The following is a 20655-nucleotide window of genomic DNA, read 5'->3' as shown; positions in this document are numbered from 1 at the left end:
AAATACATGCTCTGAAAAATAAATCTAGTCGTACTACTCTAATGTACTTATACTTCATATTCCATAAATTCCCCCCAAATTGTCACAGGTTAGCTAAGTTTCTGAATTTTTATTAATTCAAATAAATACCCAGAGTAAGATGTTTAATATCTATAAACATATCATTTTCTACTTCTAAATTTGGTGCTTCTAGACTTCTAAAGGAATCAATTTAGAAAAGCTGCATTTATAGATGAATTAGAATTTCTGTATTTCAAATTCATCAGCAACTACCGGTCTTTAATTCATTCATGAGTTATATGGGATTCCACAAAATTCACCAAGTGCCTATGATGATTCTAAGCAATGTTTAAGTATAAGGATCTGTGCCTTGAGGGACCACTCCACCAGGCCGCTGGCTGTATCATGGTGACCCAGAATCCCCCTCCCCAAGACTATGAAAGTGATGAAGACTCTTACGAAGTGTTGGATTTAACTGAGTATGCAAGAAGACACCACTGGTGGAATCGAGTGTTTGGCCACAGTTCCGGACCAATGGGAGAAAAATACTCAGTAGCTACCCAGATAGTAATGGGTTGGCATGACTGGCTGGTGTGCAGGATTTTCGTTCCAGAAAGTTGGAAAGCTTGCAGCAACTGCAGTAGGTGGTGGCTTTCTCCTCTTCAGATTGCCAGTCACAGTGGCTATGTTCAGATTGACTGGAAAAGAGTTGAAAAAGATGTAAACAAAGCAAAAAGACAGATTAAGAAACGAGCTAATAAAGCAGCACCTGAAATCAACAATACAATTGAAGAAGCCACAGAATTTATTAAACAGAACATTGTGATATCCAGTGGATTTGTAGGAGGCTTTTTGCTAGGCCTTGCATCTTAAGGACATAAATGTTCTACTGCAGTGGATTTGATAATGAAAAGAGAAGTGGTGGCAGCAAGGTGGTCTCTCAACAGTATGTGCTGCCAAAGTCTGCAGGGCAAGGAGAAACCAACTAGCTGGACAGTACTAAACTTACAACTTAGCATTTTACCATCTGAAGCTTGGCAAACTTGTACCTGCTTTTAAATAACCTGTATGTTATGTGAAAATAGTATTCCTGAGTAAAACATAGCTTTCATCAGTTTTTAAAAATTTGTTTAGAAAGTAACCTATAAAATATCACCATTGGGTATAGATATGAAGAGAAAAAAGTCTGTTGGATTGAAATATGATTCTCTTTTTATTTAAATAACATGTTCTTTATTGTGGTTTATGGTATAATGCTGACTTTTTGTATTAGAAGGTATGTTTGTAATAAATTGAAGAACTATGATGACCTTTTGTGGAACGCTTTAGAAATAATTATTAAAAAATTAAACAGAAAAAAAAAAAGGATCTGTGCCTTGATGTTGAGTCTATATATTCTAGTTAATTTGATTAATTATGTGTAGCATAAAAGTACATTTATCTTTGAAGCCTAATACAGTTAAATAAAAGTGAGGTTACTTAGACTCTGCGTAGAGTTAAAAGGATTAACAGAAAAATTGTGATCCAAACACAACAATCTTTTTCTCAGTCATGGTTTTAGAAAGCCAAATTGCAGGTAGAACTAAATGCTTTGATCTCTCTCTCCCTCTCTCCAAATCATTCTGCCATTTGATGCCAAAAGTATAAAACTTGAATGTAGGAGTCAAAGGTGGCTGGAAATGAAGTGGGATTCACCCGTATCATGGCTGCCTTTCCCCACGGCAGCTTTCTGTTCCTTAGCGCACTGCCATAGCCACATAACTGAAAAAAATGCAGGATTATCGTAGTACATATATTAAGAATTCAACATGTGCTGGTTTGGTTTATTAGTAGGAAAAGTATACTTTTAGCTTTAAAAAATCGATTCTGTATTTAGATATCATCATTTCAGAATTATCTTAATTGATATATATAGTACGAAAGTTTTTGGAGTTTTGCCCAACTTTCAGAAAATAATTTAAATTCATAACACCTGAGGTGTTTGTGTACCCTCATAATTTAATTTAAATTCACTTTGGAGGCTAATGAAGAGTCAGACGTACTGTTGATGACTGAGGATGGATTGTCATCTATCTGCTGCTCAGCAGTGTGCCTGTGCTGGCCATTTCCGAAGTGTGATTATTGTCTCATACCTGTTCTAGATTAACTTAATCTAGAACAATTAACTTAATCTGCAAAACCAGTAGATATCCAGCTTCAAGTAACCATACCTGATCATGTTAAAAGATATTGTACGTTTGCTCTGGGCTCTGAATTCCCTTTTTTTCTTTTTGCTATCAACTATTTCCATATATTGAACAAGGATTTCCTGTGGTTTTTCAGGTGGTTTCCAGATTTGTCATTGAGATTTATAATACCCAATGTAAATACCTCAGTGCGATGGTAAAAAAAAAAAAAAAAATGTATCACAATACCATTGCACTTAGTCTAAGAGTTCACGTACAGCCCTTTTGGGATTCAGTGTCTCAAAATTGCAAGTAAAGTGCATTTAATGATTCAGCTGATAAGCCCTTCCTTTTATGCACTCTCCATAAAGTATTCTTTAGCATTAAAATGAAGGATTGGTTTTCCTTTAACTTTTTAGCCACTTATTCTCCTAACATAGGATCAAGCAATAGAATGTACCAGAAAGGTATTATGATGGCGAGAACATTGAAAGATGACATCACTGCTTGATTCTCCCACTTTATAACGTGACTTTGAATATTCAGTGGCTCTATTTTGTAGTTCAATTACTGTGAAGTAATCTACTTACACTAGATTGTGAGGAACATTCTATTTCTATATGTTTGGATTCTAAAATACATATTGTATTTAAAAATACCAGTCTTTAAAAATGTTTCAAACCAAAAAAGACAAAAATAGAAATGAATATTTCTACACTGATTTATGCAGAATTAAGTTTTCTTAGTTTATCTTTGTTTTAGATTGTTCTATGTAAAGAACCACTGGCAAGGTGCTAGTCATTAGTAAAGCATAAAACTATGAACTTTGCTTTAAAAAAAATTATCCCATCCAAGAATAGAAGTAGACATGTGCCTTCACATCCCCTTACATCCTTCAGAGGGATTTCGTCAGATGAATTTTCCCCCAAGGGCCTCTTAGTTACCATCAGCTTCTCTTTGGGACACATAGATTCCAGACTGTGGCCATTTGTCAAGGAGAAGTTTAGCAGATGTTATTAATCAGATACATTGAAGAGTGCTGTTGCTTTTCACCTTCTCCCATGATGGAACACTTTCATAATCACAGGTTGTCTGAGGTCCTCTTTGTGAAACGATCTGATGACAATAATCTTTATTCCTACAACCTCACTTAACATCTTTTCTTCTTCTCCTCTGATAAGTTCTGGTTGTTGCTTTCTTCGCACAATCTCTCCGCTCCTGTTCATCCCCGGAGCAGTCCATCAGGCTGCTGTCTCTTGTGAAAATGTTGTTACTTTTTATTGGCTGTGAACTACACAACTACCCATGAACGAAAAGTTGGGGACCCACACTGAGATCCCTGGCTGATAGGATGACCACGTAAAGATTAAAAAAAAAAGATAAAGATAAATTTAAGTTACTTAGTTCCACAGTAGGGTCATTAAATGAATTTCTGTTCCAGAGAATTATTAGGCCAGATAGGAAGCTTACATGGAAAAAAAATTATTTGTCATCCTCCTTAATACTAATTACTCATTTTTCTTGAGGTCACATCATAAGGTACGCTCATTATGTATACATTGGGAAAATGACATAAAAATTTATTTTAACAGACTTAATTAATAGCTTATTTTGTGACAGATGTGTAACAAGAATGATAAAAGGTAGAATTTACGGCTCGGTGCCTGTAGCTCAAGAGGCTAAGGTGCCAGCCACATACACCAGAGATGGTGGGTTCAAATCCACCCCGGGCCTGCAAACAACAATGACAACTGCAACCAAAAAATAGCCGGGCATTGTGGCGGTCACCTGTAGTCCCAGCTACTTGGGAGGCTGAGGCAAGAGAATCACTTGAGCCCAGGAGTTGGAGGTGCTGTGAGCTGTGATGCCACAGCACTCTACCCATGGTGACAGCTTGAGGCTCTGTCTCAAAAAAAAAAAAAGGAGAATTTATCCAATGCGTATTCTATGCCAGATTCTAGGGTCTTTTTATATACTAAGCATAAGGGTTTAAGAAATTAATTCTTTTTTCCCCAGTGCATTTCACGTTCTAAATAGAGAGGCATGTGCAAAAGACAAGTATCCGTGATATGTGCTACTACAGAAATATGAGCAGGGGTGGTTTGCTGTATTGGTTAAGAGAAGAGAGTCAGCATATTGGTTTAGATGGTTTGAATCTTCATTCAGTTCTGCCTTGGTAGCTGTGTGACTTCAGATACATTCTTCAGCCTCTCTGTGTGACGCAGTATCTTCATTGTGAAATGGATATTATCAGGCCAACGGCTGGTGTTGGGTGGACTATGCACGTTACACCTCCACACGGGCACCCCTCTGTGACTCCATTTGACAGTGAATGATGGACACCTCTTAGGATAGTGATGAAGAGTAACAAATAAAATATTCTAAAGTAGTTAGACAATGGCTAGCATATTACAGGTGCTGAGTAAATTTTCATTATTGTAAAATGACGACTCAGAGTAACTGAAGAAATTGATTCTGCGCAGGGGAGGAGTGCTCACGGAAATCTTTCAAAAAAGATAAGACATTGATCAAAACTCACGTTCTTTTATTAATTATACAACCATGGGTGCTTATATTCCTACAATACTAATGCTGCTTGGCTAGCAGAATTCTGGTTATGCGTAGCAGGAAGTTCACAAGTGGTTTGTAACCTGAACTAGATGGTGTCACAGGCACGGTAACACTTTCAGATTGATGTGGACTCTTCAAGCCCAGAGTAACTCTTGCAGTCATAAAGGAGCAGAGCAGATTCACTGTTAGATTCACTGTTTGATTTCCAAGTCTAACCTTTGGAAAATAGCTTATCAATTCAGTGTTGGGGACCAAAAAGAAGAAAGTATTACTCAACCAGTAAAGTGAAACTACTAAAAGAAGTAAGAAGTATCGGAGGAAGACAGGCTGAAGATGCTTAAGCTTGATGAAAAGTTTGAGAAGGAATACACGTTGCTAGAGGTATTAGCAGCTGAACTATCCAGGTAGAAATATTTATTGTGCAGTGGAAAATATGAGACTGGGCCTCCAGAGGGGATTCATTTCCAGGGACAGTGATTTTACAAGTTTACACATATGGCTTTAAGGATGGAATTTGTGGGGATGAAAGATGCTGGTCTTCTTTGACAGGATGGGCTGTTAACAGAATTAAAAAATACCGTTGAGCCATGTAACTACTCACAAATTCCACCTAACAGAAACATGGGACACCATTGTCAAAGTTGGTAACAGATTGGTTTACTGGACTCCATAAACTCTTACCAATCAGCCTCCCATAGTAGGGGGCCAAAGCTAAATGGTGATGTTACTGCCATCAATTGGCTGCGTGTGGCTTACTAATGTTCTAATCATGCCAATTTATCTGGGAGGATTATTTCATTTAAACTTATTTTATTCTTTGGTATTTTAAATATGTGTATTTTAAAAATAAAATATATACAAAAATGTACCAATAAAAATAAAAGGATTTGTTCTTTAAAATTTGGATCCAGTCAAAAGGCTGCTCTTAAGGAAGCACCTAGAAAGTCTTGTGCGGCTGCAAGGCACAGGTTTCCCACTCTTGGCCGAGAGGGCAAAATGACAAGAACTTTCGGTAAAATTTTCAGAATGGAAGGGAATTAGACTGAACACCAGATAAAGAAGTAGAGACAGCGCACATATGTTAGAATAAAACAGAACACTGGAAAGGAGACAGAGACCAGAATCTCATAATTTTTGTTTTTAGGGTTAGAATAATGAGTACATTGCACAAGGTCAGACGGTTCGATTTGCAAACTCATTCTAGCTACATACCTCCTTATTGAATATCACTGTGGTCCCCAGATGGCCAACGGGAGTGCTTTAAAGTTAGTTGACTGTAGTGACACTCAACAATGAAGTTTGCAGCACTTTTTCTAGTATGAGTTCGCAAACTTAATGTTGACTTCGTAAAAGGAAGGAGTAAAGGAGCAAGTGGGAAGGAAGATATTGAAAATGTAAAAGAAAGCAGGAATAAATCATAATGCTCAGTAAAGGATTGGTGACCCTGGCGAATCCAGCTGGGCTTTGAGCGTGGAGGACGGTGTTGGTCTATGGGCTCGTGAATCAGCATGCCCCTTGTCTAGATTCTTAATGGCAGGTGAGCCACAGCTTTCACCTTTATGAAGATTTCCCCAGCTGGAGATCCAACCTCAGTAAATTTTAGTTTTTTGGGGGCAAAAGGAATCATTCATTAGTATTAATTTTTACATTTGGAGAAACAGAAGATTATAGCAGACACTGCCTGCATTTTATTTTTATTGCAGTGAGAACATCTCATAGCTTCTTGATACGCCTGTCTATACTCCCGCTGAGTGCTCCAGTAGACACATTAGAAAATCAGACTAAACTCACACATCTACAAAAAAGTACTAAAGAATGAGGGCCACTACTTATTTTTTTATTAATAAATTAATACGAGATTAAAATAGATAAGAAGGACTATGGTTGCACTTTTAGACAGCATGGCCCGTATGGAGCACAGAGTTTAACAAGTTCTGCGGTGAGCTGAAAAGAAAAAAAAAAATAAAATAAACCTTTACCTCGACAGTTATCATCTCTTTAGTTTATGGCTTATTTAGTTTTCAGTTTTATAAGTGATCAAAAGTCAAAGTTGGTGGATTACACAATCTTTTGTTTGCCTTTGGTGATGGATTGGTTCCTGCTTTCCTGAGTTTTTAATGGAAACAATTATATCATATAAGAAACTATCTCACTTGTTTCTACTCCCTGGCATCATATATGGAAAAATACAGCAGTTAGTTGAATTGTCTGCTAGAAAGTGGCCTTTAAAGGAGAATGTAAGAGGAAGAAATTTTGCAAGTATGTACTCAAAGCTGAAGTGAGAAGGGGAGGGTGGAGGTGGGGGATGACTGAGGACACATTCCAATTTTTGAAGATTATCTACTAATGTTCTTAAAGAAAGTTACACTTACCTCTGAAATGTAGTAGAAGTGTTTGTGGTCATTTAGCTTTGAATTATAAAATTCAACATGATTACAGATTGTAGGGAAGTGATAACAGACCCTGGCTATGTTGTCAAAGCAAAATTTTCTACCCAGTTTGAACCGAGAAACCTCACTTTCTCCTGGGCAATTGCAGTGGGTATTTTTGGCAAAAAGTATGTCTTTTAACCTAGCATTAAGATGTAGAGAACAATTTGAACAGAAGGTAGCTGCAAACTTTAATTCTGCCTTGATTTTGAAGACCTGATCTATCCTGCCTAGTCTGTAGAGTGGGTATTAGTACACTTTGTTCAACCCAGTAGCTCTATCCTTTCAAAGTTGTATTTGGAGCAAAGTTCTAGACTAGAAAACAATATAAATCTATTCAAATTGCTTGAGTTAAAAGCATTCTGTTGTGACTCATTGCACAGTGAAGAATGCCTTTGTAAGGGTCACTTCCCACTACAAATACACACATACAGTTGGTGTTTTTCAAGTTCTGATTTTTTTATTGTGGTGGTGGTTTGTTCAGTAGATCAGGAGGTCTTAAAGTGGTGATTTACTACCCTTCAATACTAAACTTATTGATATCTCGAAAATTCAAATGCACATTTTAGTATTTTTGATAACCAGAGTTGCTCATTCAGCTGATAAACATGGGGGAAAGCCACTGCTCCTTTTACCCCCCAACCAGTGCCTCCCACTCCTGCCCAGACCCCAGGGAGCTCTGGCTGCCCAGCCAGCCCTCTGCAGCCCCACCCCTGCTTGCTTCCTCTCTCTCAGCCAGAGCAGACCCAGACAGACCCCAGCACGAATACACACCTCTGACGACAACAACACTAGCACGGGCCAGGACGGACACTTGGTGGTGTCCACCCACCACCTGCCTCCTCCCCACCGAAGACTGTCTCTGTTGACTGACCCTCCCTTGTAAGCACCCTCACACTGTTACTTGTAGGAATCACAGCTCCCATCATGTTCTTTGGATTGGTAAATATTTTCAATATTACCTCCATACACACACACGCATACACATGCACACAAGCACATGCATACACACACACAAGCACGCACACAACAACAAGCACACCCACACACACGCAAGCACACCCCACACACGCACGCACACACATGCACACACAAGCACACCCACACACACATGCACACAAGCATGAATGCACAGACATGCACAAGCACACACACGCACAAGTGCCCGTGCACACACACTCTTTATGATGACCATGTTGAGTGCCCAGTTTTTTATACATTTTGAGGCAGGTTAGTAAGTGTACATGATTTGAAAAGCTGTAGTGGATTAATTTTCAATTTTTAATTATGAAATTAATTATTAACATTGTACTCACTATATTTGGAACTACCCTTGCAAACTTTAGTTCATTTGCCTGAGTTAAACTGATGTACATTGAGGTCTTACAATACATCAAAGATATGCTAAGTGTTTAGGCTACAAAAATACAAATGAAGTACCTACTCCTCTGAGAGCTTACAGGTCAGGGTGGGATAGATAGATATGTGATATATGGAAAGGTTTATACCACTGAATAATACTGCACAAATCATTTAAACCAAGTAGCAAATTACATAACACTGGAGGGAAAAGACTTTCAGCTAACACTAGTCTTAATGTCTCAATATAGTGTTCCAGTTTATGTTGCAAATAGGAGAGGCCCCAGGCATTGTCTAGTTGTCTTTAAGTAATGAAGTAGCTTTACCATGTGGTGTGAGAGAATGAGTCTTCTGTCACAGGGAGAGTTAAAGTCCAGACCCACTTGACCATCTGTTATGAATAATGCTGATGTCCTAAGATCCCTTTCAACTACAGATTTGTACAGTTCCATGAAATCATTCTCAACCGCTACGAAGGAGATGAAAAGTAGAGGATGTAGAAATGGAACAAACCAAACAGAATAGTAAAAACTGAATTAATATAAAAAGAAACAAATCTTGGTATTATACCAATCAGAAGAAAGTTCAGAAAGTTCACTTTCAAAATGTGTGGGTTTTCATTTAGCAGGAAACAAATTCCTATGAGTAAAAGTGGGGAGATTACTGGTAATTTGTTGCCTTCTTTCAAAGAAGAGATTAGGTTTTTTCATAATTAAATAATTTTAGACAATTGCCCCTTCTCCACAAGAGACACAACACACACCAGTGAAAGTGTTATGCACATAGACTTTTTCTGTTTTTATTTTACTCCACCTACCAACTACACAGTCTCTGCTTTCCAAAATTAGTTAGAAAGCCCATGACTGGGCAAAACAATACAGAAGTTCACACCTGGGATAAAAGAATGATTGTGTGTGCATCTGTTAATGGCTGCGTAGTTCTATATTACTATATGGATCTATTTATACATATATTTTATACATGCCCAATTCATTAAGACTTAAACTTAATCCCTTAGTAAAACAATAAAAATAATTTGTTTGATAAAGCACTCATTCAAATAAGAGAAATTAACGCTTGCAGTTACCAATTAATCTGTGACTTTTTTTTTTTTTTTTTTGAGATGCAGAAAAACTCAATTACAAAGTGCCTAGTTCACCCAGGGACTCAGGCACACTGTGGGTTGTAACATATCTGTGGTGTCTGTCTGGTGTCTCCCTGCTGTCTGCCTACTGTCTGCCTGCTGTCTGCCTGGTGTCTCCCTGGTGTGAACCTGCTGTCTGCCTGGTGTCTATCTGGTGTCTGCTTACTGTCTGCCTGGTGTCTGCCTGATGTCTGCGTGGTGTCTGCCTGGTGTGACCCTGGCGTCTGTCTGGCATCTGCTTGCTGTCTGCCTGGTGTCTGTCTGGTGTCTGCCTGCTGTCTGCCTGATGTGACCCTGATGTCTTCCTGCTGTCTGCCTGGTGTCTGTCTGGTGTCTGCCTGGTGTCTGGTTGGTGTCTTTCTGGTGTCTCCCTGGTGTCTTCCTGGTGTCTGTCTGGTGTCTTCCTGGTGTCTGTCTGGTGTCTTCCTGCTGTCTGCCTGGTGTCTGCCTGGTGTCTGCCTGGTGTCTGTCTGGTGTCTGCCTGGTGTCTGTCTGGCGTCTGCTTGGTGTCCGTCTGGTGTCTGCCTGGTGTCTGTCTGGTGTCTCCCTGGTGTCTGCCTGGTGTCTGTCTGGTGTCTGTCTGGTGTCTGCCCGGTGTCTCCCTGATATCTCTGCCTGGTATCTGTAGCGGGTCTGCCTGGTGTCTGTCTGGTGTCTGCCTGGTGTCTCCCTGGTGTCTGCGTTGTGTCTGCCTGGTGTCTGTCTGGTGTCTGTCTGGTGTCTGCCTGGTGTCTGTCTGGTGTCTGTCTGGTGTCTGCCCGGTGTCTCCCTGATATCTCTGCCTGGTATCTGTAGCGGGTCTGCCTGGTGTCTGTCTGGTGTCTGCCTGGTGTCTCCCTGGTGTCTGCGTTGTGTCTGCCTGGTGTCTGTCTGGTGTCTGCCTGGTGTCTGTCTGGCGTCTGCTTGGTGTCTGTCTGGTGTCTCCCTGGTGTCTTCCTGGTGTCTGTCTGGTGTCTTCCTGTTGTCTGCCCGGTGTCTCCCTGATATCTCTGCCTGGTATCTGCAGGGTGTCTGCCTGGTGTCTGCGTGGTGTCTGCCTGGTGTCTGGCTGGTGTCTCCCTGGTATCTGCCTGGAGTCTGCTTGGAGTCTGTCTGGTGTCTGCATGATGTCTCCCTGATGTCTGCCTGGTGTCTGTCTGGTGTCTGCGTGATGTCTGCGTGGTGTCTGCCTGGTGTAAGGTACATGACCCAGGTACCCCTCTCTCAGTGGGGTGGCTTTAGAACTCCACAGTTATTCATTCTTCCAACTTCACATTATCCAAACGGCGACAGAGGTGAGCCATAGGTGTACATGTCCAAAAAAGAAAAACATCTTTCAGGGAAAACATGTTAGAGGACTAGAGAGTGTGAATTTGACTGAGGACTAGAGAGACCTCAACTGATTACCCTAGTCCTTGACTAAGCCCTTGGAAGGGTGTTTGTTGCCCTCCCCCAGCCTCTTACTTTCCTTGTGTTCCCCTTACATATTGCATAGTGCCTTGTAGTTTGCAAAAGACTAAAGACGTACTCCGTCTCCTTGTCCTTCTGTGTACCGAATGTAGGAGCAAACACGAGGTACTCACAAGGACAGACTGTCTGTGCATCCTACACTGCAGGTGAGCACCCCCGCTCCAACAGCCCCTCCTGACCTTACCTCCCCATGAGGCGGGTAGCATCCACAGTCAGCTCTATGAGGGATCTTTTCAGTCTGTGCACTCTCCCAAGTGACCTCCTATGAGTCCAGAGTTTTAGGCCTTTTCCACTGCTCTAAACCCACAAACTCAGTCACCTCATGGCTATGTCCACTTGAATGACACACAGAAATGTCAGTTTCAGTCTCCTAAATAGACATTTCACCTCCAGACCTGTTCTTTCTCCTACATACTTTATGTCAGTTAATGATGGCCTTTTATCCCAATCTGAAATATGTGAGTTCTCGTGGAGTCTTCCCTTTCACTCACTTTTTGATTCTATAATCGCCCAATTCCTCTCTCTATTAATCCTTTCTTTTCCTTTTTACCCACTGCCACATGTTAGTTCCTCTAGATCTCGTATTTTCTCACTTTTGTTGCTGCAAAAACATCTCCAGCAGTTATCCTGCATCTGGCTAATCCCTTCCAATTCGCAGCTGCCAGAGTGATCCTTCTAAATGCTTTAATGATAAAGTTCACACTCACAGGCAAAGCAAATGAAGACCTTTGCAATGGGATATTGCCAAATACAACTGTTAGCGACTCTAGAAAAGCAAAGTGTATTTGATGCCTCTGTGCTTTTCCCTCAGCCGGCAAAGCTCTTCAGCTTCTGTTTAAGAAATGTCTTTGACTGTACAGTGAATCATGGATCATCATATCAGGGAAGACTTTGTCACTGGCCTCCTCCTCATTTTGCCAACTTGAGTTTGCTTCTCTTTTACCCCTCATGACACTCAATTAATCACAATGTTTTATCATTTTTTACTTAACCCAGTGAGCTCTAATGAATGATTAGTTGGGTTGTCCAACTCACTAACATTGTAAGTTCCTCTAGGACCGAAACCACTTCTGAGGGGCTTAAGGAAGTGACCATCAGCAGAAGAAGGTGTTGAACAGAATCTGTTTTACTTTCTCCAGCGTACAAAGTATACCCAAAAGAGATTAAATTATCCATGTGGGAAGTTTCTACCGAGGCTTACCAAAAGATCAGGTTTATATGTTCCTTTTCCCCCTACTTTTTTCTAATAAGGTGTTTAATGTAAGAAAAGCACAATTGAAGAGTTGGGACTTATCTCTGATAAGGAAAATGATCACAGAATCAGATTCTCATAGCTATGCTGGTCCCTAGGGAAGTAGTTCTCAAAGAGTGGTTCCCAGAACAGTGGCCAGAACATTACCTGGAACCTTGTTACACGTGCAAATTATTGTACTTTGCCCCAGAACTACTGATTTGGAGACTCTAAGGATGGAGCTCAGCATCATGGTTTTACAAGCTTTGCAGGTGATCCAGATGTGCCCTCTAACCTCAGAACCACTGCCTTGGAAGTTAAAAATTAAAAAAAATAGGAAAGAACAACACAGAAGGGTATTAATTAGCATTAATTAGCACCGACTGTGTACTGGGCCATTTATTTTATTTACCTCATTAACTTCTCCAGGATACTACATTAGTACTTTGAGATTAATTCTGTTAAGATACTTTTTATTCCACTTGAAATTACTTCAGATACAGCAGGCTTGAGTTTGGTAGAGTACCTGGCCTGGTAGAAATGGTGCACTCTCCACATGCCTGCTTGCAACACTCTCTTCTTAACCCCGAGTTGTGGCATTGCCTTGAATCACAGGTATCTGAGCAGCTGGCTCAGCTCTCACACTGTGAGGTTTCATAGAACGTGGACCGCATTTGTGTTTAAAGGCCTGCATGCAGCTTAGAGGGGTACCTCGTACATGTGAGCTAAATACTTGGTAGAATAAATTTCAGAATATTTATCACAGCGCTGTCTTGACTTGGGTTTGCACCATAACTACACAGAGAAGAGATTAAAAACTTTGTATTTCCCTGTTTTTGGTGTGAGAAGCCGTACACCTGTTTATATGGAAGGAAAGGGGAACAACAATTATGGCAATGGGGAACTAACCACATTTTCTCCTTCATCTGGTTTTTAGTAGCTGCTTCAGCCTGATTGGTGTTTTAAAGGTGCAGACTTTTCAGTGTGCAGGTTTATTGAATTTCACAGATTCCAGAAGCTGGTTCATATCCTCTGCCCCAAGTATAAAATCTTATTTGGCGGTAACTTGTCCTTGAAAGTATGGGTATCGGTACAGGTTGGCGCGACCCTAAGGCTCCATTCTCAGATGTGGGGCCTGCTCTGTTCAGGGTAGACAAGACTTGTCTTTAAGTGGCCCCCTGTAACTTTGCCATTTGCGATTTTAGGATTAAACTTAGAAAGCGTTGCCACTGGCCAGAGGACAGGCGTAGAAAACTGCTCTCAATGGCCTCTTTCCAGGCAGAGATAGACTTTTCAAAGTGAGAAATGGCAAGAGTGTGACCGGCCAATTCAGAGTTCTCCATCATCGAGAGTGAGTGTGCAAACTACGAAGTAGATCACTTTGAAGGAGAAAAATGAAACAAAGGTCTCTTACATTGTATTTCCCGCAGTTGCTTTCTCTAGAAATGGAGAGTGGACTAAGAGAATGCTTCTGTTTGATATTATTTCACCTTTTTATCTCTTGAGATTCATAGATTTTGCACCTATTTCTGTGAACACTAGATATCAAAGCCCCTTCAGACACAAGCTTCTGAATGAAAACTGATTTCCCTGCTGTCCACCTGGCTTGAATATAATGAACTCTGAAGCCATTCGCCAGGCTAGACGTTGTTCTCTTGCTAAAGGAATATAAGTTCCTAGATGTTTAGCACTTACCCATAGAGAGGACATTGCTAATTATCATCCTTTCAGATAGTTAAAACAGAAATATGAGATGAGTGGAAACTGATGAGAAATAGTTATTATTTTTATTGATTTGTAGCATCAGGAGACTTTTTTGTGTAAGTTCTACTATGTACATACTGGGAATGTCTAAAATAGGAAAAATTAATAGGTCAGGCAACACCATTTTTCTTCATTCCTTTCATGTCCCAGGTGAGCAAATTTTACAACAGCACTGCTGTAGGGCGGCGCCTGTGGCTCAGTCGGTAAGGCGCCGGCCCCATATACTGAGGGTGGCTGGTTCAAACCCGGCCCGGCTGAACTGCAACCAAAAAGTAGCAGGGCGTTGTGGCGGGCGCCTGTAGTCCCAGCTACTCGGGAGGCTGAGGCAAGAGAATCGCTTCAGCCCAGGATTTGGAAGTTGCTGTGAGCTGTGTGATGCCACGGCACTCTACCGAGGGCCATAAAGTGAGACTCTGTCTCTACAAAAAACAAACAAACGAAGAAAAACAACAGCACTGCTGTAGAACTTTACTATAAGTTATCAGGTTGTTGGGGTTCTACAATAAGAAAAAAAATTCCTTAGTGTCTGGATGAAGGGGAAACGCAAAAGTTAGCATATAGTTTAAGAACTAGCTCATCAGTTTCTTTTTACCCATTATTCTAAAGGGATCTGAATGTAAAAGTTATTTTCTGCAGCATTTTGTAATAGAAAAGGGGAAGGAAGCTAAATGAATTGACTAAATGCATACATCAAGATACATCCATACCATGGAATATTATACAACCATTAAAATCAAGACACAATACTTATATGTAAACATGGAATTAACTCAACAAGATATTAAGTGGAAAAGCAGGTTTCGGAGTATCACGTGTAATAAGAATCCATTTATATAAAATTATGCTTGTCTAATATGTACATATATGCAATAAGATTTATAACAGAAGTTCACCAAAATAGAGGCATGATCTCTAGATGGTTGGATTCAGGTGATACTCAGTCTCTTCTTAGACCTTCTAGTAGTGTTTTGGAGAAAAAATAATGTATCTTTTTTTGCAAATTAAACATGTAATTAAGATGTAAAAAAGAGCTAAGCTTATGAACTATAACTGTTTGCAGCTCCTGTTCAGCTTATATTTTATTTTCCAGTGCAATTCCACATTGGCAGCCCTTTCTTTAGTATTATATGTAATTAATAGATGATTTAATTTAATATTTCTGTTTTTTTCTGAAATGTCAGAATTTATGACCTATAAGGAATAAAGACAAATTGGAGAAACGCACTAAATTGTATGGGTAATAACAGAGAAATAAAAATATGACAACAGGAAAATTATAGGAGAAAAAAAGAGATAGGAATAAAGACGTCTATAAAGGAAAGAAATGAGAAATACTTCAAAAGAAAGGAAATGAAAATACCAAGAAAGACTGCAGCAAAGGAAGGAGGTGGAACAACAGGATGATGGTGCCTTAAAATGAGCAAGAATCCCGTGTAAGAAAATATAAACAACAGTTTGATCCCCTGCAACAGTCCAGAGAAATTAGTAGATAAAAAGTTTTTAATGTCTATTTTCTGTATGAGAAACGAAGGCCCAAGAAAGGTAAGCATCTTGCCTTATCTATTACATATTTGATAGAAAACCTGTCTATCTCCTTGCTTGTTATGTACCAGGAGTTCTGCAAATTGTCTTATGTTAACCTCACAGTGATTCTAGGGAGTCTCAACCCCCATTTTGCAGATGACAGAATCGAATCTCACAATTATAAAGTAGCTTGCCCTAAACCTCATAGTTATTACTTAGAATAATCTGCACTCAAGCTTAGAGCCCTACCCCTAAGCAGTGTTTGTTTGTTTTCTTTTTAGCACTATGGAGAATAATTTCCAATAGAAGAGAAAAATATAAATAAAATAAACAAAGGGATAGGGATGAAAGCTACAAAAGAAGAAAAAAACTTTCCAAAATTAACAACCATTTGTTTAAAACATATGAAAGTAAATTACTTTCATTTGCATGAAATTACTATTTTGGGCTGGCATAATTTTTCCCAAGTCAAGTATTGAAGGGGCCCAGTGAATTCTGTCCCTTTGGATCTAAGTTGAACTTAAAAAAGAAAAAAAAAAAAAAAACTTTTCAAGAGGCAAATAAATTATTCTTCTAAAACCATCTAAATTTTTTTTATGGAGAAATAACAAAGGCCATGCAAAAAAAACAAGATTATTGCCTTGATTTATAAACAGTGCAGAGCTCAGTGTGTTTTCATTGCTGTCAAAAGCAGAACCATACTTTCAATGCAACTTGATGCCAGTTCTGATTGTGTCTCTCCTCTTGTTTCCATGGTAACTCACTCTAATGTGATCAGCCTTGCATAGAACTTTTTGCATTGAAACAGGGAAGAAAAAAAAACCTGACTCTGTGTGCCCATGCAAACACAGAGTAGGGTCTGAATAAATATTTATTGAATGAAAAAGTAAAACAGAAACAGTCTCAGCCACACAATTGCTTGCTAAACAGATGCAGTGCTAAAATTTGCATAGGTAAACATCTTCTTGGAACAGAACAAACTTTAGCAAAATAGAAAGGTGTAGGGTTGTTTTTGCTTCCCTTTAGACCCAGATTGTAACACAAAAAGAGCTAAGTCAGGGTTTAAATAGCTTAATTGTGCAGCAAGTTAGAAGTTAAAGGGTCAGAGTAAAGTTAAGTAAATGAAGCTGTTTTGGAGAAAACCTGTAAAGCGGCATTCCAGGTCTCCAAAGGCACAGTGCCATTTTTGTGTGTGTTAAATCATTTTAAGGCCAAATACTGGTGTTTGCAGACTTCTCCAGCTTCCTTATGTTTCCAGCCTTTGCAAAACAACATAGCCACGTACATGGTATCTGAATCTGGTGGGCTGCTTCTGAGATTTGCTTGGAAGGTATTTGAATACATGTTGGGATTTTTTGTTTGTTTGTTTCTGGGAAATAATCTGACCTGTTTACTAAAAATTTTTTAGGTTCTGGCAGTTGACCATTTATATTTTGGTGGAAGTCTGAAAATTCTGACCTTAGTAAGGTGGGTTCCTCTTGTGAAATCACAGAAGCCTTTAAACATGGAAGAGATGTGTAGTATCTAGACGTGTGAGCCAAGAGGTTTCAACATATGTAGCAATCAAAATTTAAGCATATTTAAATGTTGTGTGACAACTACTCACTTAACAAATATTTATTAAGTTCTTACTGTATGTCAGACACTGCAGTAGGCACATTTCAATCAAAGAAAAATCTCTGTTCTCATGGAAAACAAATCCTGTGGGTACTAACATAAAAGTGGGAGCAAAATAACGGGCACCCCTGGTCATACAGAGTGGTGTGATGGGTTTGGAAGATTCAGAAGGAGAGAGAGTGGGAGGAGGCTGAGGAATTAAAAACTACCTGTTGGGTACAAGGTTACTATTTGAGTGATGGAGGCGCTAAAAGCCTTGACTTCAGTACCATACAGTTCATCCATGTAATCAAAAAACCACTTGTACCCCCAAATCTATGGAAATTTTATAAAAAGAAAGAAAAAAATCTTTCTTCTTCTGGAGTTTACATTCTAGAGAAGAAAACAAAAAAATAAAAGTAAAATGAAAAGATGTTGGACGGTAGCAAGTGCTGTGGTATAAAGTAAGTCAGTGACAGGAGTAAGTTTCAAATAGGAAGGTCACGGAAGCCTCACTGCAAAGGTGGCACTTGAGCAAGGACCTGAAGGGGAGGTTTAGGAGAGTGCCAAGGTGCCAAGTGGACATTGGGTGCAAGAGCATCATTCCAGTCTGGCTGAGCAAAAAGTGGAAAGGTTATGAGACAGGGGCATCCCTGGCATGGTCCAGGAATAAATAATGAGGTGGTCAGTATGGCTGGAGCAGTGAGCAGGGAGAGGAAATGGGAGCTGCTGTCAAAGAAGCAGCAAGGTCTAGGAAGCAACGACACAGGGCTGTCAGGGCTGCTTGGTCGTCCCTGGTGCCCAGTGCCCAGGGTCCAGAGTGAGTACTGGTTTGGAGTAGAGCCGATGACAAAGTGATCACAGATACGAAACAATCACATGCACATTTATTGCTAGAAGGCCTCAAGTCTGAGCACATACTTTCTTTTATATGCTCATTAGTTTGTCCCACCTTCATCCTGGCAGGATTGGTTGCTGTTTCCTGCCTGTGGGGTGATTGACAGATTGGGATTATGTAACAGTTTACACAACAGGTTAGATGATATAATGGTTTCCTTACTATGCAAACGTCTTCTAAGAATCCTTCATGAAAACTTTACACATGCTATGCTTATTAGATGGTAATAAGACCCAGGTCAGCTAAAGGCCTTTGGGAGCTCCTTACTGTGTGTGGCCCCACCAGGGAACAGTTCCTAGACACAGTTGGTTCCCAGCTACAACTCAATTCCCGCGCTCCATCCTAATGCCACTTTTTTGCCAACTGTTTACGCTCTGCCACACCTAACAAGGCCTTGAAGACCACTGAAAATTACTTCATCTTGGCATGAGATGGGAAAGCACTGGAGGATTTTCAGCAGAAAAATGGCATCATCTAACTAAGGTTTTAAATGGATCATTCTGGCTGCCATGTTTAAAAAAGACTGAAGGGAAAAAGGGTGGAACATTAAAGGAGGTGATATGGGAGGCTATTGTGTTAATCCAAATAGGAAAGGATGGTTTCTTGGATCAGCCTGGTAGTGTAAGAAATGAGTGAATTTGTTGGATTCTGAATATCTTTGTAGAGACTACAGAAATTTTAATAGTTAGAATGTGAGGTTTGAAAGAGAGGAATAAACCAAGGTACCAAGATTTTTAAAGGAGCAACTAGAAGGATGAGGTTGCTCTTTAAGAAGAAGGAGAAAACTGCAGAGGATTGAGAGCTCAGTTTTCGACATGTGAAGTCCGAGGCATGTAAGAACGGATGTCATTGGGAGTGTGACTCGAGTTCAGGGGAGATGTCTGGGCTAAAGATACAAATTGGTCAGTCATTGATGACTGGAATTATTTAAATATGTATCGACATGAGGCCCACGGAGAAGTTTGTGAGCTTTGGGGCTCCATGCTTGGATTTCAAGGAGATAGGGAGGAACCCACAAAGACGACCAAGTGAGGGGGATAGCCTGGAAGCCAAAGAAAGACCGCATCTCAAGGAGACATCAGGAAAAGTGAGTAGGTTCTGACGGATTATAAATACTTACTAGGACGTGCCATGCAACAGGCATTGGGCTTCCCAGAGGGATGAGGCGTACATGCACCCTGGGGATCTGTACAGCTCAGAGCCACCATGGAGATCTCACCATAGTCACAAAAACATAGATGCTTTGGAAAAGACCTGAAAGGAGACCTAGTTCAGTCCCTGCAAAATTTCCAGCCTGAAATCATGCAATGATTTTTCTTAATCATTTTCAGTAACAGGTAACTTTAGATTTTTGAACAGTTTGTGTATCTTTGAGTCCCTCTAACAGTTACAATAAAAATGGACAAGTCATTGCCCTACTACATGAATGAAGTGGATTATAATGCCAACATTACATTGATTTATAACTTTCTGAGTGTATTTCTCAGTTTTCCAAATCCAAAAATGCATTCATTCAAGTAATTTAGCATTTGCTTGATTTGCATACTAATTTTCCTCCTAAGTTGAGTTCTTGGGTTATTTCAGTATTTGTTTCTTGGATGCATAGAAAACATATTTATCTACTTTTTAAGATGTATACTTAGTGGTACAAAATTAAATAAAGATATCCAAATGCCATCATAACATCAAGCTTCATAATAAACTTAAATCCTGGAGAGCAAAGATGGTGTCCTGTGGTCCTGGATGTGCCTGTCAGTAGGGAAAGCCACCTCCATGTTTCCAGAGTCATAGTGAAATCACATTTCAAAAGTTTCAACAGGTGCCATCTGCCGAATGCCTCTCGTCATAGGAGAAACTGCTGAGTTGTTCCAAACAGCGCGTGAGAATAGCAAATGGGCTGAGTGAACATTCACAGGCAGGTCCTGAGAGGGGGAAAGCCCAGATTCAGCTTTCCCCAGGAGAGTGGGGCTGTCTCTGCCATCTTGAGGGGCAGCCCTCCCACACTTAACACTCCACTTGCAGCCGCAGCCTGAGGTGGCCTGGCTGAAACTAGCAACTGGAGGGACCCAGCCCGGCAGGGAGGCAGAACAGGCAGCCCTTTGCTTCTCTTGTCTCTGCCAGTGGTTGGCCCTGCCCAGAATTTCTGTTCCTACCTCCGGGCAGCACCGCCAGCTAATAATGCGCCTAGAATGTGAAGTGAGAGGCAGCACCATGCAGTGAGCAGTAGGTAATTACATTTCACTTGTTTAATTAAGTTTCACTTTCTGGTTGCCTTGGGGGAACTGTAGGAAAGTTTTTCTTTTCTTTCTTTCTTTTTTTTTTTTTGACTTGATGCCTTTTTTTCTTTTTTTCCCTTAACTAGAAACTGAGCAATTTCACATTGTGCTGAAATGGATATGCGTGTTTGTGTTGGCTGAATCAAGCATCTGCAATGATATATTTCCTCTCTTTTGTCTATTTGAGCCACAGTCTTAATATGTGGGACAGAAATTTCATTTAATGGAGACACAATTGTTCTATTGTCT

At 40.1% G+C, this 20655-nt stretch overlaps 1 protein-coding gene and 1 pseudogene across 3 annotated transcripts in view; both read left to right on the top strand.

Moving 5' to 3' along the window:
• Positions 1–20655, top strand: part of MAML2 (mastermind like transcriptional coactivator 2) — a 364900-nt gene that overhangs the window by 58056 nt on the left and 286189 nt on the right. The gene's annotated exons all lie outside the window — the stretch shown is intronic.
• LOC128565145 (FUN14 domain-containing protein 1-like) lies at positions 383–1129 on the top strand (annotated as a pseudogene).

This window comes from Nycticebus coucang, chromosome 14 (assembly GCF_027406575.1).
Source record: "Nycticebus coucang isolate mNycCou1 chromosome 14, mNycCou1.pri, whole genome shotgun sequence".
Taxonomy (NCBI): domain Eukaryota; kingdom Metazoa; phylum Chordata; class Mammalia; order Primates; family Lorisidae; genus Nycticebus; species Nycticebus coucang.
The sequence above is the reverse complement of the archived record's forward strand: the minus strand, read 5'-3'. Positions and strand labels throughout refer to the sequence as shown.